Below are 14,264 nucleotides of genomic sequence, written 5' to 3'. Positions count from 1 at the left end.
CTTAAGCAATGAAGCTGTTTCAGATTGCCTGGGGTGAAGCAGCAGCGGTGGAAGGTGTCTCACTGCCAGAGTGAGAAGTGGCGTTGTTGGGGCTCCTCTTTGCTGGGAAACTTTTCCTGGGAGTGTGAAAGAAAGCTGTAGGCTGCCCTGGGGCCACTGGTGTGACCTGGCAGAGAAAACAGAGAATCCAACCCAATACTGGGCATGCAGAGGGAAAACAAATCCCTCTTGGGTTGAACCAGTTTTCCAGACAAAACTGAGCAGGACTGGGATGGGTTAGATCTCCCTGGATTACCAGGCATCCCTGTCGAGCCGCCGTGCCTTTTCCAGCCCTAGAAGAGAAGCCTTTCCCTGCCTTGCTCCCATCTCAGCCTTCCCCAGCCCACGCTTACTGTGAGGTTCTGGCCTCCATCCCGTGTGACACAGATGTCCCTGCACCAACAGACAATGACACGTATGAACACACATGTAGAGTGAGGGAATGTGCTCGGTGACCATTGCCAGTTTTCCTGGGAAAAGGAAAGGCTGGATTTCACAAGCCCTTAGTGATGCTAATGCACAAATCCCATTGATTTACACTCTCCGTGTGTTTTTCTGTTAGGATTTACCCCAAATGAAGGGGAGACTGATACTGCAGCAGTTAAATGTGAGAAACAGGAGGAGTGTTTTGAGCAGTTTCACTTCCTGAGGATCTGCCCTTAAGAATTAGTCTTGGGTTTAAAAGGCAGATGCGGGAGGGCACCTTTCTGCCCTGCAAGTTACTGAGGTAGAGAGGGTAAAACACATCCCTAAAATAAATCTGTGTACATGGCAAGGTGTCTGTTCCTCCCCCTGATTAGAAATTCAAGCTGTCTGATATTACTGTAGCGAGTCCTGACGAACAGGACTTGGAAACAGTCACTGCTTATAATGAGGTGCTGCAGTGTAAACCTAATCTTCATTTAGAACAATTTCTGAAAGACAAAGAGAAATCCACCTGATGAGGTGTCGCTGAACCATGCGATGTACCTACAAATCAAAGCCCCACGTCCCCAAACTTATCTGGGAATGGGAAATAAATGGCAGGGGGCAGCTGAGCAGGGGGAGGCCGCCTTGCAGGAGCATCCCTGGGCAGGATGGGGCTGGGGAGGATGAAATGTGAGGAGCATCCCAGCCCCCCTGGCTCACTCTGCCATGCACACACACGATGCACGCCTGACCCTCAGCATCTCCTCGCTCCCCTTCCTCCCCCCTCCACTTATAAATCAGAGCAGAATTAATTCAGGCGCCGCGTTTTATTTGATAAACGTCAAAATATGTAAATACCGGGCTCTCTTCCTACAGTCGCTAAAACAAATGGAAAACACATTTATTAGCATAGAGATGAGTTTAATCAAATCAGCGGCGAGTACAAATTAGCCACAGGAAACGTAATGAGCTGGGAATTAATTAGCAGCATAATGGTAATAACTTTGCCTGCTGATTACCTTGCGGCCATGGCTCTCCCCCAGGGCTTTCCATGGGTTCTCCAACAGCTGATCTTTTCTGTTGCAGGAGCCCCTGAACTGGAACAGCATGGCCGGCAGCTCCTGTGCAACAGACTGGAGGAGGGGAGGGAGACTGGCTGAGAGGAGGGAGGGAGGGGGAAGAAAAGCCTGGTGAAAGATCTACTGCCTTCACCTTCCCCAGCCCTGGGCCTGTTCCTTTGCCTGTGGCTCTCCCGGCTCGTCCTGCCAGGCTGAGCGCTGGGGATGCCCTGATGGGTGATGGGCTGGCTGGGGCATCTGGGTCACCTTCCCCAAGCCAGTGCCCCTCCTGGGCCAAGCACATGGCAACCTGCACCCCGGGCTTATTCTGCACATCCTGCTGCAGGGGGGTGGTGCTGGCTCTGACTTGTCCAAAAATAAATGCCCAGGCGGCTCCAGAGAGAGGCTGGAGTTGCCCTGGGAAGGGCAGGAGCAGGATGACCCCGGAGACTCAGCTGGCTGTTTTGAGGAGCTGATGTTGCATGAGAAAGGGACAATTGGTGCTCCAGGGGCTTTGTAAAGTGCTGGGCTTGTAAATTAACTGTTTGACACCAACAGTGATGGAGAACAGTGCTGGGCAGGGGATGCATGGGAGGAAGGGGCAGTTTCTCTTGATTTATTTGTATTCCTTCTGCAATGCCTCTCCTCCTAACACCTGAGCAGTCCCAAATAACTTGCTCAGAGCCTTTCAGTGCTGGAGCTAAAAGCACTTCATAAGCCTTAATGAATCAAGCTGTGCAACAGCCCTGCAAGGAATTATTATTCCCAGCGGTGAGGGAAGATTAAGGGAAAAATGCTCCTGTTTGGGGGCCTCCATTTAGATGCTCCAGTCCATCCTCATGCACCTTCACACAGCAGCCTCCCAGGCAAGTGACCAAGTCAAAACTTGAGAAGTTAAAAAAATAAAGTTAAGTTAAAAAAACCAAAAAAGCCAGGCCATGCACTGAGGCACTTTAACGGGGATCTGTGGGGAATTAACTGAGCATCTAAGTTCAAAATGCAATGCAAAGTGATTTCTGGAAATTGTCTGGATGGTGGAAAGTGGGAATCCTGCTTCCAGGTCTCTGCTACCTGCAGAGTCTCTGCCTTGTCCTTAAGCAGAAAGAAGCTTCATATTCAGAGCTGATCTTTGAAGCTGAGAGATCCAAGTAAAATCCATAATTGACCTCTGGCTGCAAAATTAAGCAAGTAGGCATACTAATCCCTCCTTGCACATCCGAGATAAAGTTTTCCAAAGTCCTCAAGTCCTCTGTATTGCTTCTCCCAAACTTTTCTGGGAATAGGTATTCAACATTGCCTTTAATTGCAATATTAGATCATTGCTTTTACCAGCATCTCCCTAACAAATTTGATCAAACCTGCCCATGCTGGCAATGCCTCACCTCAGCAAGCTGACTGGGAGAACAATTTGACAGTTGTCCCTAGAAAATCTCACAGATCCCTCCAAAACCAAGTCAGAGGAGAGCAAATGAGTCCTGCTGCACTCTGGATCAGACCTGCTTTCAAGCAGGAAGTGAAATAGATATTTAAAAGTCACAAGACAGGGCAATAAACTGAAATTCAGTCTCCATGGGATGTTTGGTGATGTGTGAACTTTTGTTGGACCGTTTGCTTCTTCTGGAGAAGCAGAGACAGAACTTCAACAAAGGGACTCCTTAGAGCCCGATCTGCAGAGGTGCATGGAGAAGGGATGTGTGCACAGACACTTCCAACATTTTTTTCAGAACTCCTCCTTTCAGGAGGCAGTGCTGACTGCCCTGACAGAGGCTGGGCTCAGCCTTCCTGCTGCTTGTTGGGTTTGTACCCAAAGCTCCAAGGTCTCCAAGGCTGATGGGCACTGTGAGCTGTGCAAAAGCTGCCACCCACTCTCAAAGGCCATCTCTGGGATGCTCCTCTCTGGAGATCCCACCCTGCAGAGTCAGGGCAAAGTGGGCCTGACCTCAGATGAAAGTTGTATGACTTCAGTTAAAGATGCTTCATTTTTTACTCCTTTTATTGCCTCTGATCTTTCTTTTTTTTCCAAGGGAGCTTGTGTAAGTTGACACAATAGATTAAACCATGAGTTGCAGTTGAAGAATCCTGTGTTTTATTATCAGGGATAAATAATATCTCCCCCAGAGGAAAATGGGAGAACACAAGGTCACCCAGCATGCCCAGAGAGGAGCCTGAATAGAATCTGTAAGTTGCTCCAGCCTCCTGTGCAGCCTGAGCTTCGTTCTGAAGGCAGAGGGGTTTATTCTTCAAAGTACCACTTTCCTTTGCTACCTGCAGACAAATAGGTTGCTCTAAGATGCGTTCCACGAGCTGATTTTTGATTCATGAAAGCTTGAACCAACACTGATCATAAGACAGTCGACAGTGATCATAAAATATGAAAGGTTTTTAAGAAGGACTCTACATCATACTGAGGTCTGCAGCAGGATTTCTGCTTCAGAGCCAGAGGGACCACATGCATCCCTGGTTTATTGATGAAAATGTGGAAGTCAAAGCAGTGAAAGCAGAATTTTACCCCTGTATATTCAAGGCTACCTAATACCACAGAAGCTTTTAGAAAATCTACCACTTTAAGCATAAACACAAAACAATTTTGTTCTCATGCAATTTTCTTGCCAATGCTTTTTCTTAAAAATCTGTAGGGCTGTCATGTAAAATATGCCTGGGTTTGTTCTAATTTAGATTACGCATATTTGTCCTCAGTGAGTGATTGATTAAGTGCTCTGATCTTGACTGCTATGTTAGCAGCAGGGTATCTGTGCAAGAGGATTGGGAAGCTCATTGGATAAATGGTAGAGATGAAATCTTAGCTGTTACAGATCTGGGTTTCTTGTTCACAGCCAAGGCAAATGCTGTCTTCTGTGCAATAACAAACATGCTTTGTAATGTGTTCCAGGACAGCGCTGAGCCTGACTTTGTTTCCTCGTGGAGGGGCTTTAAGCTGTCACAATACCGTGGCACCAAACTCTTCGTGTCACAGCTCTCACTGCAAAGAGGGTATCTGAGTTCACTGGATCAGTTGTGATTTACGCTGATGTAACTCAAAACAAAATGTGTCTCACTGACATCTGCGGAGCTGCTCAGATAAAACCAACACATGAGCAGAATCAGGGAAAAAAATAAGATCTCTCTGTGCAACTGAGCTCATTCAAAGCAGCAAGCATGGATTAGCAGGACTGACCAAAATGGAAAACCTCCTTCAGGGGTTAGTTACCCTGTCAATCTCACTTTACCATCACTGACCCTGAGCTGGGAGCAAATGCATTGCTACCCACAGGAGCTGGGAGATATTTTCTTGTGTATTTGCATAATCTTAGTTTCAGTACTTTTTACAGGAAATTATGTCAAATTATGTTTTATCATATTTTCATTTGTTTGTGTTTATGAGCTAGAATGGACACAACTAAAAATACCTGAAAACACCAACTTGAAAAAATAAATCATTTTTATTTATGTTTAGTGCATCTTCATTTCTACACTGGTCCATTGCATTGTCTTTGCAACACCATAGCACTAAGAAGGTGTGGTAACAAAACAGACAATCATGACAAGAGAAGAGGATTTTTTTCTCTCCTTTTCCCTTTTTGAATCATTTCTCTGACCTTCTTGGAGTTGTAGAGAAAGCTTCCAAGACCATCAGAATAAATAGGTTGTTTACTGTGATGCTTTCAGCCTTGGAAAAAAAAAATAAGATAAAGAATAAAGAAAAGAATATCCTTAAACCCACTGTCTTCCAAAAGAAGATAGATGAGGTGTGAACTCTAGGGAAAATATTCCAAAATCTGAGCATGATGATGTCACAGTAAAGCAGAATAAAACAGAAGAAAGCCAAACAAAAAGATGGTGACCCCAGGGGGACTCAGCACCCTCCTTCTCATCATTGACTTTGGGGAAAAATGGGCAGGTTGCAGAAATACCAAAACAAGAGGATCCATCTTGGGAAAAACCCTCTGTCCCAGGCTAATTTCCCATGATTCGGGTATCATGGTTTGCTGCCAGCCCTGGCACAGGCGGGGCAGCAGCTCAGGTGGCTCCTGGGCCATCCCGGCCACCGACCCGCGAGCCCTTTCCGAGGAGAAGCACGGCTGCAGCCTCGGAGGGAAGTGCTAAGCTGTGTTAATGATGCTGTGTTATCAGCAGGCTCTGCTGCTGCCCGGGATGGATGTCACTGCTGTCTATGTTCCTGCAGATCAGTTGGTAATTACACTTGGATCCAGAGTAATTACGCTGAGACTTGCACTCCGGTTTAGGAGACAGAAATAACCATGCACTCGCCTGGTCCCACACGTAGCACTTGTGATGTAATTTAATAGTCAGCTACTAACACGAGAGTAAAGAGGCATTTCTCTTATATTTATGCCCTTTTAAATTAAACATTGGTGTTTTTCCCTGTGAAAGGAGCACTGTGCCACTGGTCTCCTTTTCCCACTCAAGCGCCCTCCTCTTTTCCTGACAAAATGAAATAGACTGAAGGAAAATAAATATTTATGAGCTCCTCCTGGGGTGTGATTGTTTTGATGCAGGTCTTGCTTTAGCTTTACTCTCTGCTTTATTTAAAATTTCGCCAGGGAAAAGCTGCCCCTCTGAAGGCTGGAGGAAGATGAGGCATTTGGAGGAGTTCTGTGGTCTCCGGGTGAGGAGCAGAAGGACCAACCTCCCTCTTGGAGGTTTTCCAGGTCACGTCTGCCAGTGTGTTTCCTCTTTAACCTCCCAACATTAAGCACCTGGACATCTGTAGCACTGCATTAAGCACCTTTTTTTGATGAGGAGCTCAGAGGAGAGGGAGGCAGGCGGGTGCCTGGAGCCCACCTGCAGAGAGAGCCTTCCCTGTCTGCAATTCTGCTTCCCAACCATCCATCAGCAAAGCAGGCAGCCTTTTTCTCATGTAGAATCCTCCTGTGCATTTCCAAATAAGCCAAGGCTCTGCAAATATTCTCCTCCCTTCAGGGTGAGGAGCTTACTTTGCTTGGGAAAAGAAACAGTTTACTGTGATCTCTTTCTTTTGGCAATGTCTGGGTAATCATTGCTTATAATAATGCCATCCCAGATGTTGAAACATCTCCTGTATTAATTTTACCCAGAAGATAATTTCCCTTAGAAATCATGTGCAAATCCCCTGTTCTAATTTAAGAATTAATTCAGTACACTAAATCTTAGCACTTCATCCTAGAAATGTTTTGCAGTGTCTGTTAACCCTTTGCAACAACAGCAACCAGCCTAAATGTGGGATGTAGAGATGTAACTAAGCCTGTCTCTCATACCAAGCTCTTTTTGAGGCCAGTACCCAATATTTGAAAGCCTAGACCCCCAAAGCCTGCCTGCTTGAATGACTTCCTTCTCCCCACAGAATCACAGACACAAATTTGCCATTGCAAGTATGGACTAGTGCTCCCAGACACCCCACTGCAGTGGTGCCTGGGACTGTGATCCCACCCACCATCAGGTGAATGGGAATGAAAACAGGATGATTCCACATTTAACAAGACATGGAGGAAAAAGAGGAGCTGAATGGTTCAGCTGAACTTCTGTAAGAAATGTATGGGAGGGCTGGGAACACACCACACTCCTTCAGAGTCCTGGGTGTGGGTCATGGCACCTGGAGCCAGTGGTACCTGACCATCTCCCCCTTCCTGGGTGGGCTCAGGCACACAAAAGTTCACACCAGCACTACTACACAAAAGTACTGCTGGTGTGAACTGCTTCATGCCTTTGCTGGTCCTTCGCCATTTAATTTACAATGGAAACTGTGTCAGACTCCAGACTGGGCATTTTCCTGCCCTTCCAGGTTGTGACAATCTTAAAGCATCACAGCCTTTATACTGAAAGTCTTTGACTCCCATTGAAAGCAGTAAAGAAAATAAAGAGGCCAAATCTCTGAATTTCTCCCAGCTTTGTGAGATCAGAGTGCAGTCCAGCACACCTTCTGTGGAGCAGGATGCTCCAAAAAAAGATCTCCTGATTCCTAGCAGAACAAAATGACTTTATTCCATCCCAGTGATTATACCCAGCTAACTGCTTCATGCAACCTGAGGTCACATTTGGGATTCCACTGGTTTTACTGGGGGTGGTTGTGTTTGCACTTTGCAGAGCAGAGGGCCAGCCAAGGACCTGCTCCAAAGAGGATTTATTTGGAATCGGCTTTGATAATTATTGTAAGGTGATAATAGGTGATTAGTGCTGGGATATTCCAGCACCTCCACCATCACCTCCTAAACTCCCAGATGCTGCACTGAGACTGTGCAGCAGCTTGGCCTCAGAGGAGAGGAATGATGCAATCCCCAAAAATAAACCTTTCTCCTGCATTTCAATAAAATAGACCGGGAAAATATTGCTGTGTCCTTCTGGTCCTTAATCAAAGGAGGCTGCATTTGTGCCACCCTGAATTTCATCCCACTGACAACTGCAGGATGGATCTGCTGGCCCAGCAGCCCAAGCCCTTGCATTGGTTATTATTCCTCCTGATGAATTCACTTGGGGGATCTGCTCCTTGAATGCAAAGCTCTCAGGTCAGGACAAATGGAAAATGCATTACACGGAGCGTGACATGCTGCGAGTCCCAGAAATGTGTTCAGATATGTCCATAGGCAGTGGGATAAAGCTGTTCCCTTATCTCACAGCTGCTGTTGGAATTTCCTTTTAGAACTTATTTTTGCATCAGCAATGGCTATTTGCAGTGAAATATTGGGGTTTCTTGTATTCATTGCATATTGAAATGCAGCAAGCTAAAATCATAGCTTTTTTCTAATTTTGATTAGTGGGGAACATGACAAAAAAAGACCCAATATCAAATCTGAAGTATTTAGAAAGCCTTTGTATAAGAAAACCCCAGAACTTAAACTGTTGTCCTGATGGGAAAGTTAGCTGCATTTTCCAACAAAAAATTTTCTGCAGCATCTCAGGACCTTGATCCCAAAAAGGAACAGTTTGTGGTGTCTGAGGCCCTGATCTTGCCACAGAACATGCACTGGCTGGTTCTGTGGGAGTTTTCTTCTTTCTTCTGCAAGGGAGAGACAGAGTTTAGTGTTATTTAGTGAAGTGTCACGAGACACAGCTATTCTCACCCAACGCACTGATCTTTCTAGAAGACTTTATATATCATTTGTTTTGCTGTTTTCATTTGCTTTGCTGCTCCTCTGAGCTACAGGATACTACAGTCTCATTCAAGAGCTTTGTACTCACCTTTGAAGGAGGAAAACTGTGTTTGCAGACTCGTTTTGCAGCTCAGATCAACATGTACAAGTTGTGGTCCCACCAAGAGTTTCCCAAATATATAGGACGTGGGAAGCTGATGTGTGGATGAGTTGATATAAATCAAGGTTCAAGCTGAGATAAATAAAGGTTCACTGTTAGTTTGGTGGCTGGGGCAGGTCCTGGTGTGTGCAGAGGTCCTGTGCAGCCTGTTGGCAGCAGGAAGGGAGGAAATAGCTCAGCAATAAATGATGCCCACTGTCAGGACTGATCATCCCTCCCTGTGAACATTCAACCCTGGCACCTCCTGCTCCCAGGACCCAGCTCCCAAACTCAGTGTTTGGGCTGAGGACAGTGAGCATTGGTACAAAGGAACATTTTATTTTCTCTCCCTTTATTTTCCCTCCCACGGGGAAAAAACTTGGGTTTAAAGTCTGCTCTTGTTTGATAATTTCCCTTAACTACCAGCTAAATAATACATGATCCCTGGTGCTGACTGATGACTCCCTCTCCTGACCCTGTTTTATTTTTATTGCTTGGCTCGGGCCAGTTCCTTCAAGTCCTGAATCATCAGAACAGAGACCTTGAGGTATTCCAGGCAAATCAATCCCTGGCCCATTGACATATTGCTTTAGCTAACCAACCATACAACTTCGTTTTTCCCTGATAATTTCTCAATTAATTGCTTTTCAGCTCTCATTTGTTACAAGGTCAGGCTGTGTCTGGACTTGTACATTCCCATCTCTGATAAACTCTCCTGGTCCCCTAATCAGCCACGACTGGGATTTTAGTTCCATTAACTTATTCATCATCCAGACATTTTCATCTTGGGGAGCTTGACTTTTGATTGTATCAGGAGTATCTTCAATTATTTAAGAGGACTTAAAATTGCCTTCTTACCTAAAGGGAAAATGCATTTGGAGCCCTGGAAATTGATCATATTGGACCAGTGTCTTTTGGATTTTCATATGTGCAAGGCCATGTTAAAAGAAAAACTCCTGCATGGCCAGAGCAGAAGAATTTGCTGCTGGTGAACATGTGTGTGCATGAGGCTGACTCTATTAAGATGTCAGCTATAGGGGAATGACAGTGTGCTGATGACTGGTGGCTTACTAATGCTAAATCACGCCTGAGATTCTGTTCCATGATGTCAAACATTGATTCAGTTTCCGTGGGAAGTTATGCAAATGCCAGAGCCCTTCAATGAGGTCGGAGACTGAAATTGCAAGCAAAAAAAACCCAATAATAAAAGAAACTTCCCCTCTCCTGGCAAGAAATCTTTTTAGAAAATTTTGAAGGGAGCTGCTTCAGGAAGGGGGTGAATTTTGAACATGTCCCAAAAGGCAGAAGGGATTGCAGAACCTTTCTTCAGCTTTGGTGGGAGCTGGGAGCCAAATCTCTTCTGCTGCAACCTTGTCTAGGGCTGTGCTTCCTCTTTGCAGCAGCTGGTCCAGTCCAATGCAACAACTCACTAGTGCTACTTTCCATAAATTTGGTTTTTAACAGAAGCAGCAGGCTGTGTTACACACCCCCAGCTCTTCTCCACACCCCTCTTCCCACAGTTTACATCCAGGCAGAGCTCCTAAGAGTCTGCAAGCTTCTCCCAAGGGCAAAACTGGTGGCAAACCCAGACAAACTGGCATCAGCAGGGAAATGGTGCATTTCTGAGCACAGTGATGGGGCCAAGGAGTCTGGAATCCCCCCTTGCTCTTTGTCCCAGGCTCTGTGACTTTTTCTTTGACTGAAACCCACCTTCCCAGGGTGGTACTGGGGATTCAGATTGTCTGAGTGCTTCAGGCTCTGAAGAATATCCACAGAGAGAGGTCAAACTGTATTGACAGGCTCTCCAGGAAGAAAAGCTAGTTTAATATTGGCAAGACAAGACTGCTACATATTTAGCAGGAGCCTCTTCTTCCAGGAAAAGTGCTCTGGTTTCAGTTCCCTCTCTGCTGAACATGGGTGGAAGCTTTTATCACCCATGATTTCATTGCAGGCCACAGAATGATGGATTTTTCTGGCAGAACCCTATGCTCACACTTTTGAGTGCAAATTTTCATAGTTCACTTAAAAAGAAAAGCCCACATTATCACTGAGAAGGGCTTAAAAAAAGACTAAGAGCACAGAAAATTGAAAAAAAAGCCCTGCAGCAAAAGGCAGTGTCTTGTGATGAAGGAAACTGCAACAGCAACAACAGTATGAACTGTGGGGTGTTGCTTTGCTTGTTTTCCCCCCCAGACTGCAATAATTCACCCATCCCACTGGAAAAAATGTGCCCTTTCTTGATCATCAGCAAGGAGGGCCTTTCCATGGTCTCTGTCTCTTCCTGTCAATGATGTACCAGAAGGCACCAACACTTGGAGGACGTGAAGAAATGTACAGTTCTTTCCCCGCCTGTTGCTAGGATTCACAGCTCTACCCCACCACTTTCTGGGGCTTCAGCTCCTATTTTGGCTGTAGGAAAAAAGAAAAAAAGAAAGGAACCTTGTTGCTTCTAGGCTTTCTGCATAAGGCTTGAGCAGCTCCAACGCCAACCCTTATAATATTGCTACAGTCAGACATAAAATCTTAATGCACAATAGTGCCTTGAATCTTACATTCTTCTGAAAAAGGTGAGTCCCCAGTAGTAAATGAAATATTAAACATTATTAAATATGAAACAGCTAAACCTGGATTCCATTAAAATGAATCTTTCATGGTTTTCCTGGTTTCTTTCTCCCATTCCCTTTTTTTTTATTCCCCAGGGAGCGCAGTGATCTCGTGAGCTTTTATGTGTCCTTTTAAAGACAGAAAAATCACAGGTAATTTAAGTCTATTCTATTCAGATTTATTTTAGCTGGAAAACAAATCAAGGCAGTGAAACTCTCGCTTGGTTGCATCTCTCTGGCTGAACTATTCAGCAGTCGATATCAAAGGCTCACCTAAAGACACTCTTGTAATGCCTGCTGACATGTGCCACCTATTTAGAAATCTTGTACCCTGTTACACACTCTACTTTCATTTAGAATGGCTTTAATCTTCCACCATACACTTAAAAAAAAAAAAAACAACAAAACCCCTGCTTATTACATAGGATGCATTTTGAGCTGGTTTTGCTGCTCCTGCAGGTTTTCTGGGAGTTAAACTGTGTCTGAGGTGAGTGCCCACATGGGAGCTGGCAGCTGGGCATCAAAGGGAAAGTCTGAGAGGAAAAACTTGGGGTTTTACAGAACCTGCCTTAAACTGGCTGATGAAACACACCTGGCTGAGGGTGTGACTGCGCTGATAGCACAGGGCAGTCAGCAGGATAAGCCAGGACGAAATACTCTCACTGTATTTCATAACTGTAGTATTTCCACCTCAAAATGAATAAATATATGGCAATGTGTGAGCCTCTGCTGCTGGAACAAACCAAAGGTGTGTCCCTCTCAAGACATGTATTTACGTCCTTGCATTCAGATCTTAAGCCCTTTCTGTGATTATTAACTTCTGTATTTAGACAGGAGTGGTAGGAATTTTTAGAAGAGGATGGGATAAATAGCTCTTGGCCTTGCTGAGAGACTCCCAGAGCTTGGATATGTGCAAGAGCATTCCCTGGCTCTGGCTGGGAGACTGCTGAATCCCACCTCTGGTGGGAGGTTGCATCTCCAGCACACACCTTAATTCTTGACTTGCTGCTGCAAAACATGCATGAATTAATCCACAGACACATTTCTGGACTGGAAGGCAATAAGTACTAAGAAAGACAAGTTAAAATGGCAAAGAAGGTAGAAACCATTAATTATTCATGACTACTGTTCCATTTTGTGCAAAAAGCCTTTCTGCCTTGCTTTCCATTTTTCTATGCTTGGGTCACATCTAAGGCTCAGCAAAAGAGATTTAAATGGGCTCCCCACCTCAGGAGCTCGTGCTGATGGTTCCCTCACACCCAGCTGGTTTTGCATCTCTTCCTCCAGGAATTCAGCAAAGTGGGGTCCTGCAGCAAAATAGGAAAATGCACGCTCTGCCCTGGTTCAGAGTGTGCCATTTTTCAGATTGCCTAAAAAATAAATAAAAGAGTAAATGAGGTTATGAGCTTATTTTCTGTGTTTAAACACCAGTATTTGCTTTTTTGCTGTGGTTCTATGTCAGCTGAGATTGCAAGAGCATCCCACCAGCGTGGCTTTCTGGCAGCCTGACCAGAAACATACGCTCTTGGTCTGGTTTTGTGAGGGCTTTTTATGCCTTTTTCTGGCCTGACACCCTTGAAATGGAGAGCAGCGAATCCCAACTGCATTATTTATTTATTTTAATGATTTGCCTTTGGCCAGCTCAGGTTTTCACCACAAAGATTTCAGACCGCCTCAGAGCACCAGGAAACATGCTGCAAACTGCTATGGAGCTGAGACATGAACATGTCAAATAAGTGATCCACATGAGAGTAGATAGATGTGACATTTAGTGATCATCTTTCTTGGACAAAGTGGGGCATTGCTGTCACTTTAAGTAAATCTCAGTCAAATTTCTGGCATTTTACCACCGGGGAAGCAGGAGGCATAATAGTAAATTTCTCTTTAAAAAATATAAAAGATCAACCTTGGGAAAAAAATATGGTTGCCACAATTTAAGGTGTAATACCTCATCCTAGCTTGGCCAGCTGTTTCCTGGCTGCTGATATCAATATGTCACTCCTAATGTTTACTGATGTTCACTTTATAAATGACTTTTCCTCACTGTCAGAGTATCTGTCACCAGCTTCTCTTCCTCCTCTTTGCCTCTCATACCCTTTAATAAAGATTAATATCTTTGAGGTTAAGTTAAAAGATCACATACCACGTAAATCACACCATAGGGCTGATATTTAAAAAAAGATGAACGTGTAATTGCTGAGATTATGTGAGCAAATTGGGTAATTCCTGGCCTAAATGAACAGAGTTGGCTTTTGTGGGATCAGTTAATCTAAGTGCACATTCAAATAAAGTGTATTTTGTCCAGGCATTTGAGCTTCTGAAGGTTCCCCCATTGAAGAACTGCAGATGTTTGAAGCAAAATTTTGTGAGTTTAACTTCTACAGCTTCTCTGAAGTTTCAGTATGTTTAAAAGATATGTAGAATGTGGATTCTATAAAAATGTGGCACTCTGGCTTTCCATATTTATAGTCCACCAGTGACTTCTATATTAAATGGTTTCAGTCTATGAGTCCAAACAAGATTTTTCAACCTGTCACTCCTGCAGCTCGGCCTGGTACATGAAATGCTAAACATGTTCTGGCTGCTTTGTACATCTTCCTTGACAAACACCTGGAGTAATGATTCCAGAATGAATATTTAGCTGGCAATTTCATGGATGAAACACAAACCAGTCATTTTGGCTTTGCAATGCTAAGAGTAGTGAATGTGCAGTTGGCTTTTAAACTGCAAGGGGCAGCTTGGAAGACACAGTGAAGCAGATGATGGACCCTTCATATAAACTATGATCCAAGTAAGGTTTGCAGGATCAGACCAAGACAGGGTCATATCTAGGTACCAAAACATACAAGATCAGATTAAAACAGCTTCTGTAGAGGTTAAACTTCAGCTTATTTTTCTGATCACTGTCTTTGCTGTGCATCTAGGACAATCT

The 14,264-nt window shown here is 44.6% G+C and overlaps 1 long non-coding RNA gene across 1 annotated transcript; it reads right to left on the bottom strand.

The window, feature by feature from the left end:
* Positions 1 to 1,255: 1,255 nt before the first annotated feature.
* LOC121470944 (uncharacterized) lies at positions 1,256 to 13,603 on the bottom strand. Its single transcript, XR_005982280.2, has 2 exons — positions 12,560 to 13,603; positions 1,256 to 11,138 (listed from the first exon to the last, which is right to left on the bottom strand). It is a non-coding gene; the product is annotated as an uncharacterized lncRNA (long non-coding RNA).
* Between the last annotated feature and the right edge of the window lie 661 nt (positions 13,604 to 14,264).

Source organism: Taeniopygia guttata, chromosome 20, assembly GCF_048771995.1.
Source record: "Taeniopygia guttata chromosome 20, bTaeGut7.mat, whole genome shotgun sequence".
In the NCBI taxonomy this organism is placed as follows: Eukaryota; Metazoa; Chordata; class Aves; order Passeriformes; family Estrildidae; genus Taeniopygia; species Taeniopygia guttata.
The sequence above is the reverse complement of the archived record's forward strand: the minus strand, read 5'-3'. Positions and strand labels throughout refer to the sequence as shown.